Source organism: Leucopleurus acutus (genome assembly GCF_964270905.1).
Source record: "Leucopleurus acutus genome assembly, chromosome: 8".
Classification (NCBI taxonomy): domain Eukaryota; kingdom Metazoa; phylum Chordata; class Mammalia; order Artiodactyla; family Delphinidae; genus Leucopleurus; species Leucopleurus acutus.
In genome coordinates this window covers 77,410,163-77,428,725 of record NC_139151.1, presented here as the reverse complement: position 1 = coordinate 77,428,725, position 18,563 = coordinate 77,410,163, and positions in this window count along the sequence as shown.

Here is an 18,563-nt window from a genome sequence, read left to right as displayed (position 1 = left end):
TGAGCAAAAGGGAAAGGAAGAATGAGATCATCATATGATATTTGCTTAGATGGAGGAAGTTAAAAAAAACAAATAAATAAAAGTGAAAGTAATGAGACAAAGGCAATCTAAACCAGAGCTCAAATTAGAGCCAAGTAATTTTTGTTTGTTTGTTTGTTTTTTCAAGTATAGGGATCCCCCCAATGCAGTAAACTAATACATTCTAAATCTTGACCCAGATGACCTGCCTTCCAATTCAGTGGTCTTTCAGTCATTTATCAAATGCTCATTAAAAAGAATTACTATGTGTTAGATACTGTCTTAGGCCGTGGCACTATAAAAACAAATCAAACTTGATCTCAAGGAACTCACATGTTTACCTACATATAAATACATAACTATAACCATATTGAGGCAAGTGCATTTTCCACCTTTTTCTTTAGCTACTATCATCCTTCTAAATTTGATACACAGTAAACAGAGTTGTGAATTAGATGATGAAGTTAGTTTTCTGTTGAAAACGAGGAAAATATTTAGTTAGATGTCACCATTAAGAAATCAAACATTAAGTGAATTAAAAATCATCAGTGTTCTTTTAGATAATTTATAAGAGGTGGTCTGAGAAGTGGAGAGAAAACTTTATTTTGTCCAAAAAAAAGTCTAAGAAATAACCATATATCTCTCCACCGAAAACACTTCTGAATGTCAATATACTCCAACATTTATTGGATAAATTGGTTGTAATTATGCATTAATATGATTAAATGGCTGGCATTTTAGTCCATAGCTATTGGATAAGAGCCAGGGAATACAAAAGAAAAGTTCCTCAAGGAAATTAAAAGTGCTACTCCAGTGAACACACAAATGATAAGAAAGCGAAACAGCCTACTGCTGATATGAAAAAAAGTTTTAGTTGTTGGGATAGAAGATCAAATCAGCCACAACATTCCCTTGAGCCTAATCCAGAGCAAGGCCAGAACTCTTTTCAATTCTCTGAAGGCTGAGAGAGGTGAGGAAGCTGCAGAAGAAAAGTTTGAAGCTGGCAGAAGTTGGTTCATGAGGTTTAAGAAAAGAAGCCGTCTCCAAAACATAAAAGTGCAAGGCAAAGTAGCAAGTGCTGACATAGAAGCTGCATCAAGTTATCCAGAAGATCTGCCTAAGATAATTAATGAAGCTGGCTACACTAAACAACAGATTTTTGATGCAGATGAAACAGTACTTCAGTTGGAAGAAGATGCCATCTGGGATTTTCATTGAGAGGAGAAGTCATTGCCTGGCATCAAGCTTCAGACAGGGTGACTGTTTTGTTAGTGGCTAATTAAGCTGATGACTTGAAGTTAAAGCCAATGCTGACTCACCATTCCAAAACTCCTAGGGCTTTTAAGAATTATGATAAATCTACTCTGACTGTGCTCTATAAATGAAACAACAAAGCCTGATGACAGCACATCCATTTACAACGGGGTTTACTGAACAGTTTAAGCCCACAGTTGAGACCTACTGCACAGAAAAACAAAAAACAAAAAACATGTCTTTCAAAATATGACTGCTCATTGACAACGTACCTGGTCACCAAGACCTCTGATGGAGACTAATGTTGTTTTCATGCCTCCTAATACAACATCTATTCTGTAGCTCATGGATCAAATAGTAATTTTGACTTCCAAGTCTTATTATTTAAGAACTACATTTTGTAAGGCTATAGTTTCCATAGATAGTGATTCCTCTGATGGATCTGGACAAAATAAATGGAAAACTTTCTAGAAAGGATTTAACATTCTAGATGCCATTAAGAACATTCATGATTCATGGAAAAAAGGTCAAAATTACAACTTTAACAGAAATCTGGAATGGTACCATTATTCATTTGCTTCTTTTACTTGATTAAGTTATTTTTAGCATCTTTTTTTTTTTTTGGTTCATTTTTGGAAGAAGGATGTTAATATATTTCTCTAAAACTTTTAATGAGGATTAACCCATATGTGTTGCTTTGTTCAGCACATTAATTCCTAATCAGTACCCCAGATTAGTGGTTGCAAGTTACAGAGGATCTTTCCTAAGAGAACCTCATTATGTAGTGTTCTGAGGTTCACATTTTTCTAAAGGGATTTTTTTTTTAATTGATGCCTTGGTTCTTTTCTAGTTAGCATGTCTTTTATAATAAGCTGCAGTTATTTTATTATTATAGTTCAAACTGCCAAAATACATTGAAGCAATTTAAATAGACTCTGGAAACTGTGGGAGTAAAAATTAAAATCCTCATTTTTCTGTTATAGTGATATGAGAATTATATCACACCTCTAAAATGTCAATGTGCAGAGCATTAAGAAATTCACCATTCAAGAGTTAAATATTTGATCACTGAAAAAAAATCCAATCTAAATGAAATATATGATTTGACTGCAGTGGAGCTCATAAAGAATCAAATATATGAAGTCTTAATGTTCAAAAAATGTTGAAGAGGGCTTCCCTGGTGGCGCAGTGGTTGAGAGTCTGCCTGCCGATGCAGGGGACACGGGTTCGTGCCCTGGTCCGGGAGGATCCCACATGCCGCGGAGCGGCTGGGCCGCTGAGCCGTGGCCGCTGAGCCTGCGCGTCCGGAGCCTGTGCTCCGCAGCGGGAGAGGCCACAACAGTGAGAGGCCCGTGTACCGCAAAAAAAAAAAAAAAAAAAAATGTTGAAGAAAGTGTTACTTTATTTATCCATGTAGAAATATACCAAGAGATAAACTGAACCAAGTGAGTAGATGCTTATGTTACATTGATTCTAGATTATTCTAAATAAATTGCACCCCCTTTACCTGTTACCTCTTGGCCTTTAAGCAATCAGTTCAATTCCACTTCACTGTTTGCTAACCTTGTTTATCAATGCCATGCACCTTATGATGATTCTGAGATGAATCACTAAGTCAATATTCATAACAGATGAATAGCATTGCTTAAAATTTTCATGCAGAAAGGAGATTTATCAGTGAGATACATGGATCTAATCCACCAATATGAATTCCCAGCCAAGAAGACTCATTTCACAAATTAATTTTGCCAGTCATTTGACATGTTTTCCATTATGGCACAATTTAACCATTTTAAATAATATTTTCCTGTTTTGAAATAACATAAAATTAATAGAGAAAACACTGTATACATTTCTAAACCTCACAGATTCACTCAGAGGCACAAAGAGTTTTGTTGGAAGGCTATATAATTTATGTCTCCTCATGGAAATATGTCAGTGTTCTCCAGCCTAGACTACCAGAAACACGCCTGTAGTTGACCAAGTTGCAGTGAAGGTGAACACATACCTTGGGGAGACCATGAGAGAACCACTGGGTGCTTAGAAAGTATCTATTTTAGGATGTGGATTCAGTTGGGTGACTTAGAGGGAGGGTCTAAAGAAGTGGAGTTTGCTTTAGATTGTATGCTATCAGAAAGTGATAGAAATTCTATGATAGAATATCTCAATAAATCTCATTTACAGGGACAGCTGACTAGAGCAATAATAAATCTGTTATTGATAAAGAAGTAACAGTCACTCATCTTAGCCAAGAGAGAGGGATGTGTGGTATAGGTAAACAGCACAGGGGCCTTGGATTTGTCTGTGCTTAAGACTGTAAAGTGGCCTTGTTTTGTTTCATTTTATCAGTCTTGGAGCAACCTTGTCTGGGGTTGGTATTCCAAGACTGTTTATGGGCAATAGAAGTCTGGTGAGCCTACTAGTGAGCTCCAGGCCAATTTGCAAATGTCAGTGGATTTTTTTTTTTCTTTCTCAAAAACAATACAACATAGTTATATTTACTATGACTTCTGTCTGCACTTTCAAATTTATCTAACAGCCTTGATCATTTCCATAGATTAAAATGCATGTGAAAGAATTTTTTTTTATACTTCTCTCAGGAAATGCCCTGGAATGTAAATGATATACTTGGCAGAAGGGAGATATCAATCATCATGTGTCCAAAATTAGTTTCATTTCTCTGTGAAAGAGGGAATTTATGAGGAAAATAATTTTGGAATAACATGCATCTATTAATATTATACTTTTTTAGTCCATTATCTTAAAAACTAAGATTATTATCTTGATTATCTTAAAAACAATTGTTTCTGTTAGTTTATAAAATTACTTCTTTGCTCTCCTACTACTTGTTAACTTAAAAATCCATTTTCAAGCCCATTTTGACCCTATACTCATTATTCAATTTTTTTAAAAAACTTTGTAATAGACTTTATTTTTTAAAGAGCAGTTTCAGATTTAGTGCAAAATAGAGAGCAAGGTACAGAGATTTCCCATAAGCCTTATCCACCAATATATGTTTAGCCTCCCCAGTTATCAATATCCCCCAATAGAGTGGTATATTTGTTACAATTGATGAACCTATATTGATACATCATTATCACATATTAGGGTTAATCTTGGTGTTGTACATTCTATGGGTTAGGAAAAATATATAATATATAATATATAATGACATGTACCCACCATTATAGTTAACATAGCATAGTTTCAATGCCCTAAATATCTTCTGTGCTCCACCTATTCACCCTACCTTCATGTTTCTCACCATTAAGTATGATGTTAGTTATAGGTTGTTTACATTTTTTATCAATGTGAGGAATTTCCCCTCTTTTCTAGTTTACTGAGAATTTTTTCATGAATGGATGTTGGATTTTGTCAAATGCTTTCTCTGCATTTATTGATATGATTGTGTGGTTTTTCTTTTTCAGTCTGTTAGTCTAATGATGTGATGGATTACATTAATTAATTTTCAAAGTTGAAACAGCCTTGCATACCTGGGATAAATTGACTTGGTTGTGGTGTATATTTTTTTATACTTTGTTGGATTCAATTTGCTAATATTTTTTGAAGATGTTTGCATCATTGTACATGAGAGATATTGGTCTGTGATTTTCTTTTCTAGTAATGTCTTTTTCTTGTTTTGGTATTAGCACAGTGCTGACCTAATAGAATGAGTTAGAATGTATTCCTTCTTCTGAAAAAAGATTATAAATAATCGGTATAATTTCTTTATTAAATGTTTGGTAGGATTCACCAGTGAACCTGTCTCGGTTTGGCGCTCTCTGATTTGGAAAGTTATTAAATATTGATTCAATTTCTTTAATATATAGGACCCTTTAGATTGTCTTTTCTTCTCATATGAGTTTTGGGAGATTGTATCATTGGAATTTTTCCATTGCATCAGGATTATCAAATTTGTGGGCATAGAGTTGTTTATAGTATTCCTTTATTATCTTTTTAATGCCCATGGAATTTGAAGTGATGTCTTCTCTTTCATTTCTGATAGTGGTAATTTGTGTCTTCTCGCTTTTTTTCTTAGTTGCCCTGGTTAAAGCCTTATTGATTTTATTGATCTTTTAAAAAATCAGCTTTTGGTTTTATTTACTTTCTCTATTAATTTGCTAAGTTAATCCTCATGTCAAAGAGACATATTCTGGAGTGACAAATTTTGCTTCCCTACAAGGTAGTAACATACATAAAATAAAGTGCACAAATATTAAGTGCACTTCTCATTATATTTTTATATTTGTAGACACTCATATAACTACACTCAACTAACTACATCAATATGTGAAGCATCTGTAGGATCCTACATGCTTTCTCCCAAATATACCCTAAAACTATAGCTACTCTACTCTTTTCTATTTTTTAATTTTATATAAATGAAATCATACAGCGTTTATATTTTTGTCTCTGATTTATCTTGCTCATTATTATGTCTGTGAAATTAATCTATATTTTTTAAAAATCATTTTTGTGAAGTAGTTGGTTGTATATGAATATATCACAAGCTTCTTATCTTTTTAACTGTTTGTGACTGGTTGGTCTGTTTGCCAGTTATTACTTTATATATATATATATAAAACATATATATATATTACTATATATAGTATACATATACTGCTATGAACTTAATCAGACATGCATTTTGGAGTGGAATTTTAAGGTCATAGTATAGGCATATATTTACGTTTGCAGATCAGGTCAGCAATGCATGAGTTTTGTAGTTGCTGGAGAGCCTAGTTCAGTTATCTTTAGCTACTCCAGTGAGTGAGTAATGGTATATCTTTGTGATTTTAGATTTCATTTTCCTGATAGATTAAGTAATGATGTTATCTACCTTTTTACATGCTTATTGGCAATTTGGATATTCTCTTCTGTGATGTCTGTCTTTGTCTTTTTTTTTCTATTTGATTATCTCACTCCTTATTTATTTATAAGAGATACACTCTAATGACTAAAATCATTTCTGGGATACCATGTCCGGGCCTGGCTGCTAGCTTCAGATTTGGTTCTTAGTGCATAGTCTTGGATAAGCTATACAAACTCTCTGATTCTCAGCTTTCTTAGATTTCCAACGAAATCAGAAGATTATTCCTTTTGTATAAATGTTTTTGTTAGAATTAGAACCCAAATAAGATAATGTATATGTAAGTGTTTACAAAGGTACAAGGCACTCTAAAACTATAAGGGGTTGCTTGAATAAAAAGTATCACTAAATATTTTTACATGAATTTTAAAATGTGTGACATTATTTCAGGGCTTGCAACTCTCACCCTAAGAAAATAAGGAAAAAAAAAAAATCAGTGAAAGGTAGTCTAAAGAGTATACTCTGAGCTTCACCGAAACTTTGTTATCTGATGTTTACACACTGATAAAAGGGTGTGTACTTTTTCCGAGACAGCCTGTTTCTTGATACAGAGAAGGATGAAAGGTAATCAATCTAGGTGGCCAGTTATATGAATGTGTTTGGTTTCAAAAGATGATTACACAGAATATGCTATGCTCCACTGCTAAAAGAATGCATTAAGTGTGAAACCCACGCCTTTGCAGTGTGGCTCCTTATGATGCTTTTTGTGTTCAAATTTTTATAAAATCACTTTCTGTTGGTGTACTGTAAACCCTGGCAGTTGGATTTTCTCTCTTTCTTTTAAATTTTTTGTAACGCAAGTGCCTTAGGCTTTGATTGCAGAGGCATCCACTTCAAAGAGGCATAGACTTCAAAGATGGCTATCTCAGATAAACACATTGCCAGCCATAGATTAAATAAAGAGCCTTGCTGGGCACCTCCCCCCCTCCTCTACCCAGGCTGCTTTGCTTTAGAGATCTTTGTTGATTTCCATAACTGACCTTTAGGCCACTTGTTCTTTTTTCTCTTTTCTGGCTTTAAATTCCCACTCTTATGTTTTAAATTCACCAATAAAAAGTGAGCCCCACAAATCCCTATCCTCCCACACTTGACCCTGATAAAAGCAGACCCCTAGGCCTACATGCACTCTTTCTCTCTACCTGCAACTTCACTGTGTGGTTTCAGGTGTACACGTAGTTTCCAGGGTCTGTAAGTGTCAACTGAAAAGAAATGCACAACGTGAGAATCATGAGTTAAGTTTTATTTGGGGCAAAATTAGGACTATAGTCCAGGAGATAGCATCTCAGATAGCTCTGAGAAATTGCTCCAGAGAGGTAGAGGGGAAGGTCAGTATATATGTGATTTTGGTGAAGGGGGAGTACATGAAATCAAGCACATATTTTATGCAGGTTACTTCTAGTCACAAGGAGCAAACATCACCATGAAGTATTTTAGTGCTTTTCTAGATATGAGAAGGTGCAAGAACTGGGCTCATAAAATCTTCTGAAAGTATCTAACTATCTGAAGACCTGTTTTGCCAGTTTTTCCTAGAGCACTGAGTGCCTTGTTCCTGATCTCCACCCTGGAATCCTTTCAGGGGGTGTTGACGGTCATCAGCTGCAGAGGCTCATGATTTAATCCTTGTAGAGGTAGATGGCAAGTGCCAATTTGTAGTTGGCATAAGTAACAAAGCTATTATTTTTTCAAAGTATCCTGATGGTTATGGCTAATGGGGATCTTGCAGTCATAATATGAACCACAAGGGCTGGTCAGCCACAAAATTGGTTAATTAATAGGCTGAGATATACACAAAAATTTGGGAAGTTGCATATTCACATCTTAAACACTTAAAAAAATACTTATCAGCAACTTAAGGGGATATGGCTTTTTGTTTGTTTTTTGATTAAAAAATTTTTAAATTTATTTTTATTTTTTGAAGTGTAGTTGATTTACAATGTTGTGTTAATTTCAGATGTATAGCACAGTGACTCAGCTTATATATATATATATATATATATATATATATATATATATATCCTTTTTCAGATTCTTTTCCATTATAGGTTATTACAAAATATTGAGTATAGCTCCCTGTAGGTCCTTTTTGGTTATTTATTTTATATACAGTAGTGTGTATATGTTAATCCCAAACTCCTACAAAGCTTAAAACATTAAAACAAACAGGACAACACTATTCTTGTATAAAAGTGCAATAGGATTGTTGACCTAAAACAGATAGACCACCAGATATTTTTCCAACAAAGATGGATGTATTTGGTATCTACAAAGAATTACAATTTGTGGTCTGCAACTAAGAGGAGACAAAGGCAAGTTCTCACACAGCAAGGGAAAGAGAGGGCTTTTATAGAAAGAAAAGGAGGTTGGAAGGGCTATAGTAAACAGAGAGTCCATGGCCTTTCATTGGCTGAGTCCTTGCCAGGAAAGAAGAGGAATCTTTCTTTTCATGCTGGGCTCTGCAATTGTCACAGGACATGGGGGCTACCCCTGCTAGTCTCCCAACTTTATTTAATTGAGGTTTCTCTTTATTCATTTTTCCAACGTATTCAAGACCCCAAGTATTCACTTTATGACTATTGTGCAAGCCTCCAGCAGCCTGGTAATTGGTTGGAAGTCCTAGAAAAAAAATTAGGATTTTATATTTAGCATGAAATTAAAGTTAACTCTGTTAACTTACATCTAAACCTCTTTTCATTACAATCCCTAGCAAAACAGAAGTTATCAATCTCACTGTCCAAAAATTGGCCCCATAACATCATAGCAAAACAGTCAGGTAATGCATTTGTTTACAGATAACGTTCCTCCTGATGTCTGACACTTCCAAATGGCTTCAGTGTCCTCTCCTACAGTTGGTCTCAAATCAGGGACTCATCAGGAAGCCTTATAGACTGGTAGTTTCTAGCAAAGAAATGTCATCAGGAATTCTGAAACAGAAGTAAGCTCTCCAAATATGTTTTTGAGTCCACCCATATCAGAGAAAGATCTTTTTATCGGGAAAGACATATTTCAGGCTCTGAATGTATACACACACACACACACACACACACTAGAATATTATTCAGACTTTAAAACGTACGAAATCTTGCCGTTGCCACTGTGTGGATATCAACAACAAATTGGCACTTGCCATGGGCACTTGCCAACTGCCTCTACAAGGATTAAATCATGAGCTGCTGCAGCTGCTGATTTTCAACACCCCCCTGAAAAGAGCTCAGGGTGGAGATCAGAAATGAGGCACTCTGTGCTCTGGAAAAAACTGGTGGAACAAGTCTTCAGATAGTTAGATATTTTCAGGAGCCAATTTTATGAACCCAGTTCTTGTATTGAATATCTCCTCATATCTAGAAAAGCACTAAAATCCTTCATGGTGATGTCTGCTCCTTGTGACTAGCAGTAACCTTCACAAGACTAGCAGAAACCTTCTGCAAAAAAATACGTGCTTGGGGCTTCCCTGGTGGCGCAGTAGTTGAGAGTCCTCCTGCCGATGCAGGGGAAACGCGTTCGTGTCCCGGTCCGGGAAGATTCCACATGCCGCGGAGCGGCTGGGCCCATGAGCCATGGCCGCTGAGCCTGCGCGGCCGGAGCCTTTTCTCCGCAACGGGAGAAGCCACAACAGTGAGAGGCCCGCGTACCGCAAAAAAAAAAAAAAAAAGAGAAAAAAGAAAGACCTGGGTGTTAAGAGAATATTAGAGGGGTCGGAGGAGCAATCCTAAACTGCATCAGTTAGGATTGGCTTTAGCTGAACGTATTAGAACTCAAAGAACAATATCTTAAACAAACAAGTCTCTGCCATCTTACTGTGTCTGAGCTTCATACACAAAATGACTAGTGCTCCACCGAAGAAATCCCAGCTCTGTACTAGATGAGGAAATGAAGGACAGGAATGCTGCTAGCTGAGTCTGTCCCAATTTTTCAGGAAAACAATAGCTATCCTCAAAATTCTCCCCATTTCATAGTCCATAATATGATCACATGGCTACAAAGAATGAATAGAAAGTATATTGAGCACAAAGCCATCCTAAATAAAGTTGGAGTTTTGTTAGCAAAAGTCTTAATCATAGTCATATATATGTATATATCATATGCTTTTCCATATATCTCAATATTTATGATAACTAAAAAAGTGTTTATCTAAGGTATGACAACAAATTAAAAGTCTTACATATATATTCCTTCCAAGGCGAAAAGATAGATTAGATAGATAGATAAATGATAGACTGCTAGACAGATATTGTACTATATATATTAGAACATAAGATATTTAAATAAATATTTTGTATTAGTTTTCTAGTGATGCTGTGATAAAATATCACAAACTTAGTGACTTAACACAAGTTTATTACGAAAAATTTCTTGAGATCAGAAGACTTAAATGAGTCTTATAGGGCTAAAATCAAGGTTTCATTGCTTTCTCCAGGAGAGAATGTACTTCCTTGCCTTCTCCAGTTTTAGAGGTCACCTGCATTTCTCTGCTCATGGCCCCATCCTCCACCTTCAAAGCCAGCAGCAGGGTACCATCTTGAAAACTATCTCTGATCTCTGTTTCTATTATCACATCTCTGACTCTGACTGTCCTGCCTCTGTTTTATAAGGAAACTTATGATCAATTTGGGACCACCCAGGTAATTCAAGATAATCTCCTCATGTCAATATTCTTAACATCACCTGTGAAAAGTCCCTTCTGCAAGGCAAGGTATTATTTATAGGTTTTGAGGATAAGGATATGGACATCTTAAGGGGGGAGATATTATTCTGTCTACCACACATTTTAAACCAACTGAGAAGGTATGAATCATTTAACAATGGTAATAAGAATATTCCAAATATTGTTACTTATAGAAAATAAATTAGTCATTACCTCACACCATATACCAAAATAAATTTTAAAAAGATAAAACAATTTTATGTATAAAAAATGTTTAAGTCAAAAACATTTGGAAGAAAATACCATCAGTAACACATTTCAGGTAGCTCAGGACTTTGCAAGCACCAAGATTAAATTAAAAATAGTAAGTGAATAGCTATGATATCTTAATGTATAAATATGTAAAATATTATCTAAAGAAAATACAAAATATATAAATAAGAGAAAATGATAAAGAGGAAATAGTTACAAGTATGACAATTAATTTATAAATATCCTTTGCAGACAATATCTTATAAAATAGTGAACACTTACAATATGCTCCATACTGTGCCTAGATACTTGTTCCAGAGCTTCTACTAGGATAAGAGCTGTGAAAGAAATAAGCCCACTGATGCAATAAAGAGCAATTAGAGACGGTGGTCTAGGAAAGTCTCTCATAGAAGTGATATTTAAATTGTGATCTGAAGGGAGAGATGAAGACAAGAATCTGATATCTAGGCAAGAGCAGGCACAGTGGCCTTGAGAAAAGAAATGCCTTGAGGAACCAAATGCAGACCAGGATGGCTGAAGAAGAAGAAATAAATGGGAGTGTGGTTTGAGATAAGGTTAGAGAGGTAAGCAGAAGCCAGATCATAAAGGGCTCTGGATTATGTTTAAGGTTGTGCATTTTATGTACAGTATGGTAACAGTAGTTAAAAATACTGCAGTGTATAATTTGGGAGAGAATAGTTCTTGAAATTTCTCATCACATGAAAAAAATTGATAGCTGTACGTGGTGATGGATGTTAGCTAAACTTAGAACAGTAATCATTTTGCAACATATATCAAATCATTGTGTTTTACACCTAAAACTAATACAACATTGTATGTCAATTATATCTCAATTAAAAAAAAAAGAAGATTGTACATTTTAGTCAGAGTAATGGAAATCCACTGAGGGACTTAAACCAGAAAATTTCAAAATATTAGTTACCCTTTATAAATATTTCTGTGGCTGCTGCATTTAAAATATAGTTTACTATAAGGTAATGTGAGAATGTCTATTCTGATAATTTAACAAATTTCTAGCCAAAGAGATATCCATAGAGATAATTCTCTTTCTATAAATCTATTCAAAAAATACAACAGAAATGCAACTTATTAAAGATTATTGCAGATATCTTCCTCTAAAAGTTAATCATGAAATCCAGGGGAAATCAAAACATGTTTTAATAAAAGATTATTAAAGATATGATACATTCAAAATGTTATATTCTGTAGCCATTAAAAGGTGTTTTTAAGGAATACTTACAAAGCAGAATGGGAAATTTTTCATGAATCAATATTACACAGTGGAAATTAGATTAAGGCACTATACATGTGTGTGGTAAATTCATTTTCTGAGTACAGTTATGTGAGGGTACGCACACATAAATATATTATATATATGTATATATATATATATCAGTCTCTGCATATGTTTAACCATGTTTGACCTCCAACAGACTGTCTTATTGCTAAGACCAATTTTTCCAAACTTCACTAGGGTCATTAACTATTCATCCAAATGTGGGTATATTTGCATAGTCAAAATCAATTGAACATGTATGCAACTATCCAGAAAACACAGACAAATTGTAAGAGCAAATGAGATATCTTGGACACTAAATGTAGATCTGCTAAAGTACCACCAGCTAAAATATAAATAGAAGAAAAGAAAGCACATTTGAAGGGCTACTTTCCTCCCAGGGGCTAAGTTTGTTGTTGTTGTTTTAATAAAATTTCTGAAAGAGAACTATTTTCAGTCCTCCCAACGATGTCACACGACACTTTATCTAAATTTTATATGACGTGAGACCCAGAAAGATTAAGTCATTTGTTAGGGATCCATATCGGCTGGGATGGTGGGAGATGTGGAATTGGAACTTGGTTTTGCCTGACGACAGCACACTGAAAGTTTAGGTTGTCTGAAAGGACAACTGAATCCTCATAATATCAGTCTCCTCATTCTGCCTTGGAAATCATCACAAGCAAAAAAATCCAGGACACACACACTAACTCATATTCAGAACTGTTTTTCCCAGCTATACAAATTACATTAAAGGTGCATTTTTGACAGGCCTGGTGACAGAAGGAACACCCTTATCCATGTTAGATGGATGGCAAAAATAGCACAGGTAGAGATGGTCCTGCAGTCCACAGTAGCATGAGTCAGCCTCAAAAGCAGAAATCACACTTTACAGGGGGGTGTTTTATCAGCCAAAATAGGAGAGGTAACTGGGGGGGAGGGGGGGCCGGATTTTACACTCCTTCAGAACCTTTCTTTAGCATTTATCGAATTGCTTTCTAATATGAGCAGGAGAAAGAGGGTGATTTATTATGGCCAAATAAAAAATATATTGCATGCTAGTCTATTTGTGGGAACTTCTAACCCAGGCATGCTAGTTTTCAGTTCCCATACTAGTGTTAATCACTTTAATGATCACTACCTATAAAAACAATTGAAAAATAAAAATCAATAGTTTAGAATTTCCTTAACAACTCAGCATCTCTCTTCATCATTCTCATGCCATAATTCCATATTCTGTTTCTTTTTATATGTCCCACCCTTGTTTTGCTTGTCTCTTCATTTATGTTTTTCTATAAACAGTGCAATCAATTATACTTTAAAGCCAACTTCCATGTTATTTACATTATGTAGCTCAGAAGAACTATAATCTGTCTTTTAAAAACATGGTTTCAAGGGAAAGGTTACCTGTTTATATACTTGACTTTGCCTTCCAAATGCTCATTTATCATATATTTTCCCTTTAATTTTATTTTGCCTGTTAGTCATTTCACATTCAGTCAATAAGGCAGCTTTAGGAAAAGAGCATCTGGTATCATTGAAGCTGTAAACGTGATCTAAAGAGTTTTGCTCTCCAGCTGTCCCAGTCATCTATTAAATATCACTCACGATGACATGATGTGTCATTCATACTAATAGATGTAACAGCATTGTAAATGGAAATGCCAAGTTGAACATTTTTTTTTCTTTCAGCCTTGCAAGCAATTCAGAACTACCAAAAGAAGAAAAAGCCTAAATGTAAACTTCCACATTTGGGAGTGTAAATTTTTTAAAGTTAAAAAAATACAAAGAGACAGTTTTCATAAAAAGAAAAGCAAGTGTAAACATATACATGGAAAAATGTTCACCTTTGGGAACCATAAAATTAATGTTTATTAAAATAGCCCTGTTACTATTTTTACATGGGCAAAATTATTAGAAAAATCAATAAAACACACATTGCTAACAAAGTTTTAGTAAAATTGAAGCATAGATATAGTATCATTAGTATTCAAATTGTCATAAACTTCTTAAAAGTAGCAAGATAAAAAAACACAATACTTATAAAGACATACATGTATAAATACCTAGTGATCTGACCCCAGAAATTTAACAAATACTATGTTATGCTACAAAAAAAACAACTGAATGTAACTAAAACACAGAATCATTTTGAAATGGTATATTAGTACAACTGATGTTAACGTGGCCAGTAAATGTATATTTATTATAAAGAGCAAGGAGAAACTTTTGTAATGTTACATAAAATCATAAAATTTAGTTGTATGATTATCACATGTGCGTACATACATGTTTTCCCAAAGCAAATACACAGTGGGAATCAAAAAAATTTAATGAGCTATTTATTAAAGGTTTGGGTTTAATATAACAAAGCTATACACAATGTGTGATGTTTTGGAATTTGGGAGGGAGTAGGAAAGGTAACTGTCCCTTATCTCTAGTTTTAGCTCCTAAATATAAGATGCAGGGCATTATTTCATAAGACTATGAAGTGAGCTTGGCAATGTCAAATAATATGAACAGGCAAGCTAAATGGTCATCACAGGACATAATCAGCAATAAACCAAGTCTCAGCTTCACCAGGGTTTGCCCTGTGAAGAATTCATATAACTTTTCTGCATAATAATGTACATTTCTGACCAAAACACAAAAAAAAGAGTGAAAGATGCTGTTCATGTAAATGTTTGGGTGCCTTCATAAAAAAAGCAAAAATTTTACCCAAGTTTTTAAAATTTTTTGGATATTCACTAAGAAAAATGTTTACTTTTGGCACATTGAACTTAGACAAACTGTGTACATCTCTATTATTTCTAGTATGTCCTTTCAAATCTTAATAAAGACTTTTCTAAATTCTGCTGTAAGGTGAAGACTGGGCCCCTACTAAATATCTTCTTGTACTAAAAACATTCTAAAAGTGAACAGTCTTTCTGCTATAAGATGGTCCACACACCACATTGTCTCTGGGGGTCCTTTCTCAATATACTGTACTAAACATAACAATTTGTTCACTCTACTTTTTTTAGTTCTATACATATATAATTTTTGTATTATATGTACAATACATAATATAATGAACAAACATGAATTTTTGAGTCTGCTCAAGTCTCAGGTCCTTCACTTAGGGTCTCATGGCCTCAGTAAACACATACTACCAATAAGATAAATTTTTGTTGATTAGAAATGTGTCTTGCTATAAGGAACAGAGTACTTAATTAACAGCTGCTTAAACAAATATAGGTGAATTTTTCTCACCGGCAACCTTTGCAACTGTTGATTCAGCTGCTCTATATTGCCAGCAGGAATACAACCTCTTTCATTGTTTCTTCTCCATCATCTGTAGTGAACTGGAGTTTGTCCTCATTTTTCTTTCTTGGTCACAAGACGGCTGCTTACTTCTACAGATTTCACATCAGTATTCAAGACACTAGCTGTGGCTCTGTTCCCTTATCAAGAAACAAACTTTTCAAGACTCCAACTCACTCTTGTTGGCAGATTTTCAGTTAGATACTATTGTCTAGAATTTAGTTACATAGCCAACCCTAACTGCAGAGAGGCTGCAAAATAAGGGAATACGGTTGTTGAAATTGGCTTAGAACACTAGTTTTCTATCACATAGGAAGGTGACATGAAAGGGAAAGTGAACAGTGTGTAGGCTCCCAACAGTATAGACCACAATAGTATTTATTCTACAGAGTTATTATGATAATTATATGAGAATGTATAATTATCTGTCACAAACTGTGTTTTTAATGATTTTTAGGGCCATGATTTTAGCTATAGTTGTTTACATGCCTTAATCGATCATATTGTAGTCTGCTTAAGGGTAGGAGCTGTATTTAATTCATTTATGCATATCTGATACCTCACACTATTTAGAACAATGACGATGAAAGCCAAATATTGGCAATTATAGCTTTTACATATAAACATTTCTTTTTTCTTTTCTGTCTTTTAATTTGTATTAACTACCACTTTATATCAATCATTAATATTTGCTGTAAAATTTATAATTATACTGTAAACTTTGTGAGGCTTAGCACTATGGGTATTCTAGTTAACTCTTTAAATTATCAGTGTTCTTTCTGTTTCAAAAAAAAAGGCAAACAAATTGGCCAAGTATATCTCAAGATCTTGCAGAATTTACAGTTGACATCTGTAAACAAAAGATCAATTTACTTAACTTGATTCCCCAACATTATATCAGTTTTATCTTTAGGAAGACAAAGCCTCTGGTGTCCTCCTGGCCTCACAGAGAGTTCACTGACTTATTCCCTTTTTCAAAGAGGTTCATCCTATGCACTTTCTCTGATCGTTAAAGAAATATACATTTTTGTGACACAGAGTGTGAGGAATTAATTACAAGTAAGAATTACATTTTTATTGGATATAGGCCAGGTGACTAAGAGTTACAATTTTTAAACATTCCTAACTAAGAATAAATCAAAGTAGATGATATTATCAAAGACATAACCTTCCTGCAATCAGAGGAGGAGAATGAAAGGGATTTGCTAAGGAAAGGAACTGGCAAAGTTTGTCAAGTCATAATACAGTACACACCTCATAGTCAAGAGTCCTTCTGAGAAAATTAATAAAAATTGTTAGAGACTTCTAAATTCCCTTCTCTTTTTAATCTGTGAAATTTATTATTATGTAAACTGTGAGGACATAAATCTTTCTTTATTGCATGAGAGAGAGTAGGAACTCAATAAAAATTATTGAAGTATTAATAAAATTCAAATGTGGAAAAATCTAACTAAAACTGAGAGAAAAACTCCCACTTCTAGAGGACAATGCAACTTAGTTTTTAGATATTGAATTATGCACACCCAAACAATATGCTGAAGTCTTTGTACACTGTTGCTTGTAAACTTCTCCATCTCGGGGAATTCTGCCAAACATATTTAGTGATACAACTATATCGACATCCAGAGAACATACTTTCCATCTTTCCTCTTCTCCAAGTTTAGGTAATAACCAGTAATCATTAGAAATCTGGTACACACAAAAGACAATTAATAAATGCAAACTAGTGAACTGATGGTAAACAATATAAAGGTAGAAAATCAATGCAAAGAGGCTCAAAATCTCTGTGTCTTAAAAAAAAATGTGATCTTCACATATATCAATTCAGAATAAGTACCTATCAAAAGAAGACATGACATTTCAGATAATTACTGAATTAGAGGTTCTCACTCTTGGTTCTGACCATAGAGTTCATTTAGATTGAACCCCAAACCCCTGCTACTCCATGGAATGCTTAAAACTTGTGTCAGTCCCTGAAAATTGGACACACAGCCTCTGGCCAAACACTACACTGAAATTTAATGATGGTCAAAACCGGTATTATTAAAAAATCTGAATATGTACATTTCAGGCAAGACTTAATTACTAGAGTCCAAAGTCTAAATGTCAGAGAAGGCAAAATCCAACAACCCCAAGACCTAATGCTCTCTGAGAATGTTACACATCTCATTCCACCTCCCTAGATATTTCTTTCTCATTGGAGAATTGAAGAGTTTAATCAACCTGCTTTTAAAATCCCTTAGTTCCATGATGTGTGATCTGCGAAAAATGAAGAAAACTGAAAACTGAGAAAGAAACTTTTCACTTAGGAGACTATGAGTCATATTGACCTACAAAGTTCACATTTTTAACAACATTTATTAGCAAAAATTTTAATACTGACATTTGTAGACCTCTAAATCTCTAGAACAAAGCTTCAAACACAATTTACATAGTTATATTTGACCCCAAAGTAAACACTTTCTATACTTGTTCAATTTAATTTTAATTAATTATTAATTATCACCAACAACCTGGGTAGGTAAGAGCCCAGTACACACAGAGGCAGTTCATATATACCAAGTAGTAAACTAGCAATATCTATCAGAGAAGTGAAGAGTTTACTACTGAAAAGAGATTCCAAATTCCCCATGGAAAGCCTATATGTAACACATCATGTGAGGCAGTCCACACCCACATTGTGAGACTCTCATATCAGCCTTTCCAACTCACTGTTTCTCTAGCTAGAATAGCTTCCTATTAGTTCATAATTTTATTACTACTAGCATTGACCTTTCTGAATTGTTTTCACTTGACTCTCTGTGATAAAGGTAGAAGATAAACACCTGCCAGGACCTCTCTCACTAGAGACTTTTTCTTATTTTTGGAGGTCTGGATTTCCCTAAGTCAGAGTCAATTATGTCTAGGTTATATTTAAGTATTTTATT